At 40.8% G+C, this 17,644-nt stretch overlaps 1 long non-coding RNA gene across 1 annotated transcript; it reads left to right on the forward strand.

The window, feature by feature from the left end:
- Positions 1-421: 421 nt before the first annotated feature.
- On the forward strand, positions 422-3,045 carry LOC118481087. The gene is made up of 3 exons (XR_004864335.1): positions 422-513; positions 1,492-1,575; positions 3,003-3,045. It is a non-coding gene; the product is annotated as an uncharacterized LOC118481087 (long non-coding RNA).
- Positions 3,046-17,644: the final 14,599 nt, after the last annotated feature.

The following is a 17,644-nucleotide window of genomic DNA, read 5'->3' on the forward strand; positions in this document are numbered from 1 at the left end:
AGATTGTCAATGAGATGGGCTGGTGGTCGTGTCGATGAACTGAAAGACAAGGTGATTAGTATCAAACGAAAGTGAGGAAGGTAACTAGTGTTCGATGGAAAATGAGAAAGGTTTCGGGGACGAAACCTCATTTAAGGGGGGTAGACTTGTAACACCCCAAAAACCCGAATTTTTATATTCGTTAAATGTTATAATATGGCACATCAAGAAATAAATAACTAGGTTATTTAACCTAGTTAAAAGTATGGTAGAAGCAATTAAAGGATGAGTGTTGTGCCAATTATGAATAAGAGAGAACATGAGGGACTAAGATTGCCAAACTTGAATCTGAGTTTAATTAAAACAAAAAAAAAAATCTCAGACACACTAGGTGTGTGCGTGAGATCGATCAGGAGGAGGAGGAAATGGGTGTAAACCCTAGTTCACAAGCAAGCTTCAAATTGACAAGGAGATTAGGCTCAAATCCGATGCATGAACTCGTTTTCTTGACAATCTATCCCTAGCAAGCATGTGGTAAGTTGTAATTTGTGATTTAATAATCTTGCTATGAAGTGGGTTATGATCAATCCACGAAATTGTATGAGATTGAGCATGAATATGTGTTAGAATCATCATATGGAACATGTGTTGTGTATGATTTTGATTAATTTCATGTTTAGAAGTAAAACCCATTTGGGATGATGAAGGGAGTGAATCACCATGTCCAATAATTGTGTAAATTGTGATTTAGTATGTTGTATGTGATGAATTATTTTAGATAAGTTGATTAGGACATGAATTAAATGGATGTTTAGTTGAATTTGATGAATGAAGAATACAACATGGAGGATCATGCATGAATGGGTTGTACATTGTACTAAGATAGTGGTATGCACACCAAGTGTTTGATGAAATGCCTAGGTGAGCTTAATAGAGGAAATTGTATGTAAGTAAAAGATGAATATATGTGGGATGTGAAAATGATGTATTTGATAGTAAACTAACATGAGAAGTGTGTTTGGATATTGTTCGTGTGGATATTATGTTGAAATGATGTTGGGTTAGCTTAGTATGGGTTAAAGCGTTAGTTGTGAAAATATGAGAATGCTAGCGTGGGTGGAATGGATTATGTATGTATATGTGTATATGTATACAAGTAAGTGATCATGTAGTTGTAGATGTCATACAATATGAGGTTATGTCGTAAGTTATATGTTAAACCGTTGACTTCTGGAAGTCAATTATGCGTCTACACATAAGAAGCATGACTTGAATTGTTGTCGTACAGGTAGGTTCATAGGAAGTCGTATGGTACGTGTTATGTTAATACGCATTATTTGAGATGACATGATGAATTACGTTAGTTTGAAAGGATATGAAATTGATTATATGTCTCATGCTTGTTAGTTGTGACTAAAGGAAGTCAAATGTGAAATATGCGGTTGATATGATCATTAACATGTACAATGATGTATGCTAATGAAAATGTAATTTGGTGACATGAAAGTATAGGAGTCATGTCAAGACGGACTCAAGCATGAAAGGCTAACGGGTCAAGAGGAGGCAAGGAATCGGATACGAACCCGGATGCACAAGGTAAGTGATTTCCGTAATCACTTCGTAGTACAAGTAAGTAATAAAGTGTTGTAATGAATTAAATATGATGTTTGAGGTCAAATATGTGTTAAAGTCTTTCGTCGTAAATGATGGGTTTAAGGTTGACCAAAATGCCCATGATGGGTATTTTGGGGTAAACGAACTTAAAAGTGGTTTAGAAGCAAGTTATTCGATTAGAGTAATGTTTTGGACAAGTATGGAAGTGGGGATGATGGTTTGGTCAGTCATAGACCAATTAATGCGCGAATACCCTTAACGGGTCAAATAGTTAGAAAATAGTTAAGTCGAATGTATGTAAGTTAAGGATTTCCGTAATCCGGAGGTAAGATTTTAAGTTCATATGATAGAATGTGAATTTACAAGCATGTAGGAAGAAACGGGAGGTCAAACGGGTAAACGGTTCAAAAGTTACGTGCGTTTTAGTGCGTACGGACGACGAAACGAACCTGCAGAAAACTGCAAAAACTAGAGGGCGTCGCCGACGGGTAGGGGGCCCAAAGGTGGGATCCTAAAGAATATGTAGTAATATGGTACCCAAAGGTGGGATCCTAAAGAATATGTAGTAATATGGTACCCAAAGGTGGGATCCTAAAGAATATGTAGTAATATGGTACCCAAGGGTGGGATCCTAAAGAATATGTAGTAATATGGTACCCAAAGGTGGGATCCTAAAGAATATGTAGTAATATGGTACCCAAAGGTGGGATCCTAAAGAATATGTAGTAATATGGTACCCAAAGGTGGGATCCTAAAGAATATGTAGTAATATGGTACCCAAAGGTGGGATCCTAAAGAATATGTAGTAATATGGTACCCAAAGGTGGGATCCTAAAGAATATGTAGTAATATGGTACCCAAAGGTGGGATCCTAAAGAATATGTAGTAATATGGTACCCAAAGGTGGGATCCTAAAGAATATGTAGTAATATGGTACCCAAAGGTGGGACCCTAAAGAATATGTAGTAATATGGTACCCAAAGGTGGGATCCTAAAGAATATGTAGTAATATGGTACCTAAATGTGGGATTCTAAGTTAAGAATTTCCTTAAGTAGATATGTATGAATGAATGTATGTATGTATGTATGTAGGTATGCACGTATGTAGGAACGTACGTATGAATGTAGGTACGTAGGTTTGTAAGTAGTTATGTGTGAACGGATGCACATATGTAAGTATGTATGAAAGTATATACGCATGTATTCAATGAAATTGAGTATTGACGACAATAATAGTGTGCCTTGTGAACGAAGTGTAACGCAGGTACAATGAGAAAGTCTCACCACGGAATGTACGATCAGATGGAAAGCTGGGATGTAAAGAATTAACGGAACAAGAAGTAAACGTGAATAAATCTTGTATGTTTATAATGCGTACTAATGTTATGAATTTAATGTGGTGAGCGCAGGTAGTACGAGTCATGAGGATCATCAAGGAACAGAGATCGAGGATCGAGTCACTAGTGAGATTGTACGGGAACGTTGATGTATATAATGTAGTAAACATAAGCTATGTTTTTACTTAGTAAATAAGTCGATTGATGGATTTATGTGAAAGAGTTATGTTAAAGTTAATTTTTAAATAAGTTAAGGTGTTTATAATGAAAGAAAGTTTATGGCTTGAACTTCCGCTGCGACTTTTAGTCAAATACGTATTAGGGTCTTACAGGGAGAAAATCCTAGGGCTTTCAGAATTAAGGTATCTCAATTCACAATCTTAAATAACATGCTGTATAAGCGATCTCTTGCAGGACCATATTTAAGATGTATCGAGGATCCTGAAGTTCAAGAAGTGTTAAAAGATTTCCATGAAGGAGATTGTGGAAACCACACTGGGGGCAGGGCATTGTTCACAAGGATCTTAAGGACAGGATACTACTGGCCAACTATGAAAAGGGATGCTGTGGAGTATGCTAAGAAGTGTGATCCTTGTCAAAGACACAACAATATCCTTCATCAGCCAGCTGAATTTCTACATCTTATACCGTCCTCTTGGCCATTCATGAGATGGGGGATGGATATAGTTGGCAAGCTCCCTAAAGCACCTGGTGGAAAAGTATTCATGCTTGCTATAACTGACTACTTCTCCAAGTGGATAGAGGCTGAAGCTTTTGCCCAAGTCAGAGAGAAGGAAGTTATATCCTTTATTAAGAGAAATATTATAACTAGATTTGGCATTCCTTCCGAAATTGTATGTGATAATGGTTCCCAATTTATTGGGAGCAGGACTACTAACTTTTGTGACAGCTGGGGGATTAAGATGATAACATCAACACCAGTCCACCCACAGGCCAATGGTCAAGCAGAATCATCCAACAAGATCATCATCAACAATCTGAAGAAGAAACTTGGATCCAAGAAGGGGAAATGGGCAGAGGAATTGCCTTATGTGCTTTGGGCTGATAGGACAACTCCCTAGAATGCTACTGGTCAAACACCCTTCTCTTTGGTATTTGGGGCAGAATCAGTGATCCCAACAGAAATGGTGGTTCCAACTGCTAGAACAAGTACCCGTGATCCTGAGGAGAATGATGCAAACCTGGCTCAAGACTTGGATACTATTGAGAAAATCAGGGATCTGGCTAGGATAAGGATGGCTAGCTACCAACAAAGAATGGCTGGTGCTTACAACAAAAATGTCAGGATAAGGAAATTCCAAGTTGGGGATATGGTATTGAGAAAAGCATTCCAAAATACCACCAATCCTGCTGATGGGAAATTGGCACCAAAATGGGAAGGCCCTTATTTGATCGAAGCCGAAGCAGGAAAGGGGGCATATAGATTGCTTACCATGGAAGGCAATCTGTTACCAAGAGCCTGGAATGCTGTCCACTTGAAGAAATATTTCATGTGAGCAGGATCCTTCTGGCATATATGATCCTTACATTGGAAGTATCCTTCAAGGATCCCTGAAGCATCAATGATCCTTACTCTGGTAATGTCCTAAGCTCGAACTCTTGTTTACATATTTTCTTATTTAAGGATAAGGATCATGTATCCTTCATCCTTCTCTCACGAGATTTTGAGTTCTGATAGTCCAGGTATCCTTAGCATATTGTCGACAATCTTCAGAAGCAACTCAGGTCCTTGGGTTCAACCCCAGTTATTTGGGCTTGTCCCCAGTTATCCTTGGGCTTGTCCCCAGTTTCACCTGTAGCGCACGATGATCCTGGTATAGTTCACGTCTTTGGGACCAGTACTCGCTTTAGGGGCTGATAATTCCATCGTACTGGCTATACCTAGTGTTAGGGCCGGATTTTTATTATACATGATCCTTACACGTGATCCTAACCAGTGATCCTTGTTTCTTTGGCAGATAGTGATCCTCAGCAGACTTCCAGGATCAGGATCACGGACCATCATAGGATCCTCATGCTAACAGTTGCTTTCGTTGAATTTAATGTTGTTTTGCAGGAATGACTAGCAGGATCCGCTCTTAGCATCATAACCAAGGGACGCGTCTTCACAATTATGGCATTAGCTTAATCGGAGATAGACGTTGCAAAGGATATGGAAACTTAGCTTGATTTAAGGACGGAAATTTAGGCTAGATTGTCTATTATTTCTAAAGGGGTAATGAGCTGATTATTAGTCTTTTTACCTAAAATAGGTCACCTACACTTGTATAAATACCACTCTTCCTCATTCGGAAGGACACACGACATGTTTCTTACACACTCTAGCACACCACACCATAGCAATCTTTGTACCTAGCTCGTTACCATCCGAAGTTGTAAACATCTTTTGTTATATTGAAGTTTGGTGATCGGTAGTTTCCATCACCCGAGGTTTTTTATGCCGGAGATCATTGATCAAGGGCTTTTTCCTCGTATAAATCCTTGTGTCACTTGCATATTTTACTTTAAAGTGATCCTTTACTTTATTCAACAAATCAAGCATCATTCCCCGTTTACATAAAGTTTGGTTGCATTATCCTTGTGTGATTTTTGACCAAAATCTCGATAGAATGGGCAATTGGTGCTTCAATTCTGAGAAATTTTGTTCATTTCATTTATTTCGGTTCATTACCTTCAACCACATGGCTTCTCCAGCGAAGGACACTCCAAGCTCTATGTCGGCAGTCACTTTTTCACAGGGCATTCCGCCTTTGCATCATCTCCCCATTGCATTCCAGAAAAATGCTGAGAATTCTCCGAAAAAGACAACCCCCGTTTTCACAAAACCAACTGTTGTTTCTTCCTCTACACTTACTAACAACAATTTTTATGCTTTGATTGTGCAGATGAGGGATCACATGCAGCAGGTCAAAACTAATGGCAGGATCCTTCGCGAAATTGATAAAATCAGCAGAGGATCGCTCCCCTTTGATGTCGTGGTCGCTGAATTTCGACACTCCGGTCATAACTTCCTAAGAACTTTGCAGCTCCACATGTCCAATACCAGGGTGGATCAACAGGAATACGTTCTGGATCATCGGCGATGTCTCAGATTCGAGGATCCTCGCAGGTTCAAGGATCCTCTCAAGTTCAAGGATCCTCTCAGGTTCAAGGATCCTCGCAGGTTCAAGGATCCTCTCAGGTTCAAGGATCCTCTCAGGTTCAAGGATCCTCTCAGGTTCAAGGATCCTCTCAGGTTCAAGGATCCTCGCAGGTTCAAGGATCCTCTCAGGCTCAAGGATCCTCGCAGGTTCAAGGATCCTCTCAGGCTCAAGGATCCTCGCAGGTTCAAGGTTCCTCCTTCCAGAGTTTAGGTGACAAGGTTAGGTGGCCAAGGAAGAATGACAAACCGTCTGCCACCAAAGACGAATCGAAATGGTGTGCTTACCATGGGTATTCTGGTCATCTCATAGATGAGTGCATAGCATTTAGGAAGGAGATAAGTTATCTTTAGAGCAAAGGATACTTGAAGGAATTGCTTGGAAGGAAAAAGTCAAGGATCAAGTATCCTGAGAAAATTCCTGAAAAAGCTCCTCCTCCACTATCCGATGCTTGAATCATCCACTTCATCTCCGGAGGTTCTCAGCAGCTAAGAGACGTGCAAAGGAAACAAAGATGGAGAATGGGGGCAAACCTGTTCGGACCTCCATCCTTACCCAGGAGAAAGTAATATCATATGATGAGGATAACTGTGCGGACATTCAGGATACTCATCACGACGGTGTAGTTATTACATTATTTATATCTAACCATTTTGTTCGCAGGATTCTCATTGATGGGAGGAGCTCAGTGAACATAATCCAGTTGGATGTCCTCGATAGAATGGACATCCTTGAATCCGATATTGTCCAAAGATCATCTATCCTTGGAGAGACAAAGATTACATTGGGGGACACCAAACTTCCTATCTACATAGAGGGAGTAAATTATGTTAAAAAAAAAATTTTATGTTATTGATTGCTTATCTTGCTGTAACGTTATCTTTGGCAGGCCATGGATACACGATATGAAGGCAATCCCTCTCAACATATCTTCAAAGTGTCAAGGTCCCAACTCTATGAGATATGATCAGCAGGAGGCAAAAAACTATTACACTTCTTCAAAGAAGCCAGCCTCCAAGGAGCAAGACATCATGGAGGCAAGAGAGCAATACGTCAAGGATATTATGTTGAACTCAGAGGATCCTGAATCCAAAATTTTTATAGGATCTGGATCCTAGACAGTATTTAGCAGGATTTAGTATCCTTCTTGGAAAGAAGAAAATCTACCTTCGCTTGGAAACATGAAGATATGACAGGTATATCTAAGGATATTATCACTCATAAACTTGGCATTGACAGGTCATTCAAACCAATCCACCAAAAAAAGGAGAAAGTTTGCAATTGAAAGGAATGCCATTGTCCAAGAAGAGGTAGACAAATTGCTCAAAGACAAGTTTGAGTGGACTGATAGGCATGAAGCTGCACTTAACGTTCTTAAGGATCATCTATCCTCAGCACCAGCCCTGATGAAACCAGAAAATGGAGAATCGTTATCCTTATACTTAGCTATTTCAGCTAAAGTAGTAAGTGTGATCCTAGTTAAGGATCATGAAGGTTCTCAACATCCGGTATACTATGTAAGTAAAATTCTACTTGATGCTGAGGCCAGGTATTCTCGTTTGAAGAAATTAATTCTTGATTTAATTATGGCTTCTGCTAAACATGGACATTATTTTGAGACTCACACCATTATTGTGAAAAGTAACATTTCTATCGAGTATGTTCTCAGGAAAACTGAAATAGCAGGTAGAATGGCAAAGTGGATAGTCAAGCTTAATGCATATGACATTAAGTTTGAACCTAGGACTGTCATCAAGTCCGAAGCTTTAGCTGACTCTGTGGCTGATTTCAGTAGTGATCTACAAAGGGAAGCTGAATTAGAAGTTCAACAACTTGAGAAGACCAAGGATCCTTGGACACTCTTCATGGATGGAGCTTCAAATGTTAAAGGAACTGGACAAAGCACACTACTAAAATCGCCACAGGGGGACATTATACCCCAATCCATTGCATGTGAATTCCAAACCACTAATCATGAGGCAGAGTATGAGGCCTTGATAGCAGGTTTGCAATTAGCTAATAATATGAGGATCAGGTATCTTCAAGTATATGTAGATTCTCTATCAATTACTAATCATTATAATAGTTCTTACACTGTCAAATGTGAAAAGCTAATCAAGTACTTAGAAATAATCAGAAAACTGGCAGATTCTTTTGCTTTTTCAGTCTACCACAGGTACCCAGGGAAGAAAATAACTAACCTTGGATCATTCCTAAAGATGCCAGAAGATGTGAAAAATACTCATTACCCATGTTTTAACTCCTGCAATTGAGGATCACATAGCCATGGAGATAGTGAAGGATTCTGCAATCATACCTGGTGATCTTGTACAGTCAAATTCAGGGTCCTGTATTCTTCCAATCCTAAGATATATACAACATGGAGAGATCCCTACAAGACAAAATCCTAAAGCTTTCAAATTCAAGGAGACTGTGGAAACCACACTGGGGGCAAAGCACTATTCTCAAGGATCCTTAAAACAGGATACTATTGACCTACCATGAAGACGCATGCTGTGGAATACACAAAGAAGTGTGATGCTTGTCAAAGACACAGTAATATTCTACACCAACCAACATAACATCTGCATCCTAAGAAGAAGCTTTCGCTCAAAGACAGAAAAAAGGAAATCGCCAGTTATCAACAAAGAATGGTTGGAGCGTACAACAAGAATGTCAGGATTAGAAGATTTCAAGTTGGTGATTTTGTGCTAAGAAAAGCATTCCAGAACACTACAAATCCTTCTGATGGCGAGCTAGCACCAAAGTGGGAAGACCCCTATCTAATTGAAGCTGAATCAGGAAAGGGGGCATATCATTTGATAACAATGGATGGTGATCTCCTACCAAGAGCTTGGAATGCTGTTCATTTCAAGTAAGAAGGATCAGGGATCCTCAGCGATACCGGTATTCTGATTAAGGATCCAGGATCCTCAAAGGATATATGATTCTACATTTGGTAACACATTACTTTCATTTTCATTTTCACTCATCTTATACTTATTACTTATCAAAAGTTAAAGATGTTAATCAGTTAACATCTATTTTCACAAAGTTTAAGCTTTTGCAGAGTTGTTATCATTTTACAGAAGATCAACGTGGTTGGCCAACCCTCCAAAGTTTTGGGATTGTCCCCAGTTTGGGCTTGTCCCCAGTTTTCACCGGTAGCGCACGATGAGCCTGGTATAGTTCACGTCTTTGGGACCAGTACCCACTTTCGGGGCTGACAACCTCATCGTACTGGCTATATTTAGGATCCTACGTATAATGGTAGACGTACCATACATCCGTTCCTAAGGTTTCTAACGTTTTCACGTTAGCTAAGGTTTTGGCATTTTCATGTCACTAAGTTTGGATAGTCGCCAGTAAGGGCCATACTCCAGTTTACATACGATCCTTGGGCTTGTCCCCAGTTATCCTTGGGCTTGTCCCCAGTTATCCTTGGGCTTGTCCCCAGTTATCCTTTGGGCTTGTCCCTAGTTATTAACTTATCTCTTATATTGGCTTAGTCCCAAGTTATATTCTGTTTTCAGATTTTCAAAGTCAAACAATTAAGGATCCTCAATCCTAATTATCCATTGAAAATTTTTCTTATGGTTATCCTGATTAAAGGTTAGGATCCTAACTTGGATTCTCAGGTATGATCCTTAACTGTTTTGATTACACTCATTATTTTGAATAACCCTTACACTTTGACAACTAAACCTATGATCCTCAAAATTAACTACTTTTTGGAAGTTATCGACTATAGGATATTTGGTCCTGGATCATATCCTAAGTTTCTTAACTTTTCTTACTCAGACAAACATAAATCAAAACAATTGGAAATTAAAAGGATAAACAAGGGAAACAACACAAGATAAGCCAAAAGAGATTAGAGTTATTTTATTAACAAAGGTTTAAAACCCTTCAAAGTTGTCAAAATTGCCAACCCACGTTTCTACCAGCAAAACGTGGCCCGTCCACATGGGTTGGCAAAGGGTGTCCATTGTTTGTGCATGCAGGAAATTTAAAGGCGGCAGGATCACAATGGCTTCATTCCCTAAACAGAGGATCCCTCCACCATTTGCAATCCTACCTATTGTCTGAAGGATCATGGATCCTTAATCCTAAAACTATTGTTCAAATTACAGACTATAATTGTTTCTAGAAAATATCAACAAAATTGGGCTCCGGCTAAGTCTCGAAATTTCCATCATTGCCCAATCCTGCAGCTCAATCCTTCGCTGCACCATCACCACCAGCTCCACTTGCCTCTCCAGCATGATCCTTGCCAGCACCTTCAAGCATCGGGATCTCCTCAGCCTCCTCATCATCCTCCAACTCTGCCAGCCTCGCCTTCCAGCCCTCCACATCCCATTTGCTTTTGTCGAAGGCAGGATCCTGAGCCTCCATAGCCATCTGCAGCTGGATCTTGTACATGGCTATTGCAGCAGAGACCTTGGCATCCTGGGTGATCTCATGCTTCTCGTAGTCAAAGTTAATCACCATCTTGGCAGCATCGTCCTTAGTGGCCCGGAGCTCCTTCTGAAGGTCAGCTATCTTAAGATCCTTCAGCACACCCATTTGTTGAAGATCAGCAATCTGGCGATCTTGATCCTCGACGTGGCCAACATACGTCTCTATCTCAGCAAATTTCTGCAAGGAAAACGAGGCATGATATCAGAAACAATCCTCAAAACTATCAGGATACGCAGGCAGGGGCAGTGATCCTTACCTCAATAAAGTAGTCCAGAAATTGTTGGCGGAGCAGGGGCAGACCTTGAAGATCCTCAGCTTCAGAGGCTTTCCTCTTCTTGCCTCCTTTCCCTCTAACAGGTGCCTTGGGGACAGAAGCACTGGGGCTAGCAGGAGTCCTCTTCCTTGCAGATTTGACATTGGTAAGATCATCGATGCCGAACTTGGAAGCAGACTTAGAGGATTTTCCAGCACCTACACAACCAAAATAAGATAAGTATTCTAACTGAATTTGAAATCCTACACAGAATTACTTTTTAAATCAGGATACTTACTTGACATTGTGACAGAGGCAGAGGATACTTCTTGAGAATCCTGGGTGGCAACCTGGAAAGTTCTTATCTCCGGATCAAGCTTCTTGAAGGCCAAGAGTCTCTCTTTTGCAGCAGGAGTCAACTTCAGGTGTGAAACGGAGATAGCTGCACGACAAGAAAACAACAGAATATCAGTGATCCTTCTATCAAGGAATATGTTCTATGGTGATCCTTCCAGGATCCTCTATCCTACCATGGGTAGCCCACTCCTTAGGCAAATCCTTCCCGTTAGGGATGGTATCTCTCCTAACAAAAAAGAATCGCCGCTTCCAATTAGTATCATTCTTGGTAACCTTGAAGATTGGATGCTCCTCCCCGGGTCTACGTTTGAACAGATAACGATAGGAACCAAAGGTGGTCAGATCGTATAGCTCACCCAACTCGGCCATACCTAAGTCAATCCCCTCTTGCTCGATGATCCTTTCAAGGGTAAACAAAACCCTCCAGATCATCGGCATGGCCTGAACGTAAGATATGCCGGTCAAGGAGAAGAATGCTTGAGTAAAGGCTGGAAAGGGATACGTATAACCTATGGAAAACGGGATCACAGGAAAGGCAACCCATGAATCGGAGGTGTGGTCACTCAGGGCAGAAGGATCATAAGCTTTGAACACCGTATTTGCAGGAAAACAACACCGAATCCTATCAATCTGAGGATCAGCAAAGATACAACGTTCTTTAGCAGTGTTTGTTGTTTTGGTCAAAAATCACACAAGGATAATGTAACCAAACTTTATGTAAACGGGGTATGATGCTTGGTTAATTATGAAAATAAAGGATCACTTCTGTGATAAAAGATGCAAAGACACAATGATTTATACGAGGAAAAAGCCCTTGATCAATGAATGATCTCCGGCATAAAAAACCTCGGGTGATGGCAACTACCGATCACCAACTTCAATATAACAAAAATATGATTACAACTTCGGATAGTAATGAGCTGAGTACAAGGATCACTGAGTGTCTAAGTGTTTGAGAGTTGTGTCGTATGTCGTGTGTGTTCTTCCGAATGAGGAAGATGGGTATTTATACATGTGTGGGTGACTTATTTTAGGTAAAATGACTAAATATCAGCTCATTACCCCTTTAGAAATAAAGACAATCTAGCCTAAATTGCTGCCCATAAATCAAGCCTAGTTTCCATATCCTGTGCAACGTCTTTCTTCGATTAAGCTCTTGCCATATTTGTGAAGACGCGTTCCTGGATCATGATGTTTAGAGCATATCCTGCTAGATGTTCCTGCAAAACAATATTGTATTGAGTGGAAGTAGCCGTTAGTATGAGGATCACCATATTGTCCCATGATCCTGATCCTGAAGTTCTGCTGAGGATCACTGTCTGCCAAAGAAACAAGGATCACTGGTTAGGATCATGTGTAAGGATCACCTATAAAAATCCAGCCCTAACAATTGCCCCCAAAATATAAGGAGTTAATTGTAAATAAACGAGTTATATTTTGTTTCGATCTTATCTCTAACGGGCGACTCCAAGAAACTAGCCGTTATGTTCGGACTAGCCGTTGTGATCATTACGTCAGAGATGTGACAATCCTGCAGATCATGATTATAAATAGGAGATAGGGTGAGGATCAGTTTGTATTTAAATTCAAGATACTTCCCTTTATATTCTGCACTCGAAGATTGATCAGGTATTCTACTCTTCTCTTTCTTCTTCTCTCTATTCTTTTTTGCTCTGTTTCTTTTTACTCGATCACAATCATGCTGCTCCGGAGCTCCCCACACAAGGATTCCAAGAAGGATAGTCCTTTAAAAAGCCAGGGGATTATCAGGGATTCTCCTACGGAGAGGTGTTGCTTTAGTGATGCTCACGTAGACAAGATTCGCCATTGCTTTCCGGCGAATGTTGTTTTTAAATCCTTTGATCCTACTGCTTTGAGCGACTTTGTCTCAGATGTCTGGGTGGCTTTTCCTGCTACTCCGTTTGCTATAGGTTACTCATATCCTTTTCCAGACTTTACCCAGTCTTTCTTTTCCTTAACCGGCATCTCTTACATCCAAGCTATGCCGATGATCTGGAGGGTTCTTTATACCTTCGAGAGGATCATTGAGCAGGAAGGAATTGACCTGGGGATGGCGGAGCTAGCTGAGCTCTATGATCTTACTACGTTTGGATCACATCGGTATCTGCTGAAACGGAAAGCTGGGGAGGATCACCCTATCTTCAAAGTTACCAAGAATGATACAAACTGGAAACGTCGGTTTTTCTTTGTTAAGAGGGATTCCATCCCGGATGGGAAGGATCTGCCCAAGGAATGGGCCACTCATGGTAGGGTAGAGGATCCTCGAAGGATCACTATCAGTCCTGTCTCATATGATGAGGATCACTAATGCCTTTTTTCCTTTGTCTTTTATGCAGCTATTTCCGTTGCTCATCTGAAATTAAGCCCTGCTGCAAAAGAGAGAGTTCTAGCTTTTAAAAAGCTTGATCCTGAGGTCAGAAGTTTCCAAGTCACCGTCCAAGACTCACAAGAAGTATCCTCTGCATCTGCCACTATGTCAAGTAAGTATCCTTATAGAAAATAAATTATATGTAAGATTGTTTGATTAATAAGGCAACTTATCTTGATTTTTTGATTGTGTAGGTGTCGGAAAGTCTGCTAGGTCTGTCAAATCAGCTTCCAAATTTGGGATAAGTGATCTTGCCAATGTCACATCTTCAAAGAAGAAGAAGGCTCCTGCTGCTAGTCCTTCAGCATCAGCTCCCAAAGCATCTATCCGGGGCAAGGGGAAGAAGAGGAAGACTACTGAAGATCTACAAGGATTTCCCCTCCTCCGTCAGCAATTCCTTGACTATGTGAATGAGGTAAGGATCACTGCCCCTGTAGGTTATCCGCCTAGCATATCCTGCTTTTTTTTGAGGATCATATGATCTTATGCTTATCTTTTTCTTCTCCTGTTGCAGAAACTTGCCGAGATTGAGACCTATCTTGGCCATGTTGAGGACCAAGAGAGCCAGATTGCTGACCTTCAACAAATGGGCGTGCTTAAGGATCTCAAGATAGGAGATCTTGAGAAAGAACTCCGGGTCATGAAGGCTGAGGCTGCTCAGAGGTTGATTGATATGGATAACGAGAAGCAGGAGATCACCCAAGATGCTAAGGTCTCCGCGGCAATTGCTATGTATAAGATACAACTTCAGATGGCCGAGGAGGCTCAGGATCCTACCTTTGACAAAAGCTCGTGGGATGTTGAAGGTTGGAAGGCAAGGCTGGCAGACCTGGAGGACGAGGATGAGGCTGAGGAGATCCCCATGCTGGAAGGTGGTGATGCTGAGAAGGATCAAGGTGGAGATGCTGGTGGTGATGAAGCAGCGAAGGTGTAGGCTGCATGATTGGGCGATGATGGATATTTCGAGACTAGGCCGGAGCCCAATTTTTTAGGATTGGTAGTGTTTTTTTTGTGGTTGTTGATGTTTGAAACAATTATGGTCTTGTAATCTCTGAACAATAGTTTCTTAGGGTTAAGGATCCTGGATCCTTTGAACAATAGGTAGGATTACAAAAGGTGGAGGGATCCTCTGTTTGGGGGGTGAAGCCTTTGTGATCCTGCCGCCTTTATTTCCTGCAAAATACTAAGACCGCATATACAATGGACACCCTTTGCCAACCCATGTGGACGGGCCACGTTTTGCTGGTAGAAATGTGGGTTGGCAATTTTGACAACTTTTTGAAAGGGTTAATGATCCTTTTAATAATATAACTTAACTTTTCTGGCTTATCTTGTGTTGTTATCCTTCAATAATCCTCTTATTTCTCAATTGCTATATTTGTTAAAATAACAAGAGTTGACAAAGTGTTTAATAAACTTAGGATATGATCCTGGATCAAATATCCTTATATTGAAAGTTCTCAAAGTGTTTTAGTTCAAGGATCATAGGTTGGGTTGTCAAAGTATAAGGGTTGGTTAGGATAAAGAGTATAATCAAAAATAGTCAAGGATCATACCTGAGGATCCACGTTAGGATCCTAACCTTCAATCGAGACAATCATAGATAAGACTTTGATAGTTAATAAGGATTAAGGACCCTTATATGTTTAGACTTCCAAAACCTGAAAAGTGAGATATAACTTGGGACTAAGCCAATGTGAAAGATAAATTAGTAACTGGGGACAAGCCCAAAGGATAACTGAGAATGATCCCAGAGGATGACTGGGGACAAGCCCATAGGATAACTGGGGACAAGCCCAAAGGATCGTATGTAAACTGGAGTATGGCCCTTTCTGGCAACTATCCAAACTTAGTGACATGAAAATGTCAAAACCTTAGCTAACGTGAAAACGTTAGAAACCTTAGGAACGGATGTATGGTGCGTCCACCATTATACGTAGGATCCTAAATATAGCCAGTACGATGAGGTTGTCAGCCCCGAAAGTGGGTACTGGTCCCAAAGACGTGAACTATACCAGGATCATCGTGCGCTGCTGGCGGAAACTGGGGATAATCCCAAGGATAACTGGGGTTGTACCCAAGGATCTGTGGTGCTTTTGGAGATCTTTGACGATTTGCTGAAGATACCTGAACTATCATAACTCAAATGGTTTGTGAGTAGAGGATGAAGGATACATGATCCTTATCCTTAGGCAAAAAGTAAGAAAATGCAATAGTTTTAGGATAAGCATATTACCAGAATAAGGATTACCGATATCTCCAGGATCCTTCAAGGATACTTCACATGCAGGAAGGATCATGTTCACATGAAATATTTCTTTAAGTGAACAGCATTCCAGGCTCTTGGTAACAAGTTTCCTTCCATGGTTAGCAACCTGTATGCCCCCTTTCCTGCTTCAGCTTCAATCAAGTAGGGACCTTCCCATTTTGGTGCTAGCTTCCCGTCAGCAGGATTGATAGTATTTTGAAATGCTTTTCTCAACACCATATCTCCAACTTGGAACTTCCTTATCCTGACATTCTTGTTGTAGGCACCAGCCATCCTTTGTTGGTAGCTTGCCATCCTTATCCTAGCTAGATCCCTGTTTTCCTCAATAGTATCCAAATCCTGAGCTAGGATTGTAGCATTTTCTTCAGGATCACGAGCACTTGTTCTAGCAGTTGGGATCACCATCTCTGTTGGGATCACTGCTTCTGCCCCAAATACTAAAGAGAAGGGTGTTTGACCGGTGGCATTCTTGGGAGTTGTCCTATCAGCCCATAGGACATAAGGTAACTCTTCTGCCCATTTCCCTTTCTTGGATCCTAGCTTCTTCTTTAGATTGTTAATGATGATCTTGTTGGATGATTCTGCTTGACCATTGGCTTGTGGGTGAACTGGTGTTGATGTGATCATCTTGATTCCCCAACTGTCACAAAAGTTAGTGGTTCTGCTTCCAATGAATTGGGAGCCATTATCACATACAATTTCAGAGGGAATGCCAAATCTAGTTATAATGTTTCTTTTAATGAAGGATATGACTTCCTTTTCTCTGACTTGAGCGAAGGCTTCAGCTTCTATCCACTTGGAAAAATAGTCAGTCATGGCAAGCATAAATACTTTTCCACCAGGTGCTTTAGGGAGCTTGCCAACTATATCCATTCCCCATCTCATGAATGGCCAAGAGGATGGTATGGGGTGTAGTAATTCAGCTGGTTGGTGAAGGATATTGCTATGTCTTTGGCAAGGATCACATTTCTTAGCATACTCTATAGCATCCCTTTTCATGGTTGGCCAGTAGTATCCTGTTCTAAGGATCCTGAGAATAATGCCCTGCCCCAGTGTGGTTTCCACAATCTCCTTCGTGGAAGTCTCTCAACACTTCTTCAATTTCAGGATCTTCAATACATCTTAAATATGGTCCTGCAAGGGATCGTTTATATAGCACATTATTTAAGATTGCAAATTGAGATACCTTAATCCTGAAAGCTCTAGGATTTCTCCCCGTTGGAATCTCCCCATGTTGCAAGTATCTCATGATTGGTGAGATCCATGATCCTGAATAAGATTGGGCTTCTTCACTAGGGATCATTGCAGTATCCTCTTCTATTTCCATGGCCACCTGATTTTCAATAGCAGGAGCCAGGATATGGATGATAGGGATACTTATATCTTCTGGAATCTTCAAGGATGATCCTAGGTTGGCCAATGCATCAGCTTCCGTGTTATTCCTCCTTGGTACCTGTGTTAAGCTAAAAGAAACAAAAGAGAGTGCCAATTCTTTGACTATCTCTAAATATTTTGTTAGTTTTTCACCTTTAACAGCATAGGATCCGTTAAAGTGATTAGTGATCAATAATGAATCTACCATATACTTGAGATACTTTACCCCCATATCCTTAGCAATTTGTAAGCAGCAATTAAGGCTTCATACTCAGGCCTCATTGTATAGTTGCTTGGAACTCAACAGGGGCTATGGAGTGGGGTATTTATGTCCCCCTGTGGCGATTTTAGTAGGATCCCTAGCCCTGTGTCTTTGATATTTGAGCGATCCGTCAGTGTGTAGTATCCAAGGATCCTTGGTCTCATCCAGCTGCTGACCTCCAATTCTGC

The sequence above is a fragment of the Helianthus annuus genome, chromosome 8, assembly GCF_002127325.2.
Source record: "Helianthus annuus cultivar XRQ/B chromosome 8, HanXRQr2.0-SUNRISE, whole genome shotgun sequence".
NCBI lineage: Eukaryota > Viridiplantae > Streptophyta > Magnoliopsida > Asterales > Asteraceae > Helianthus > Helianthus annuus.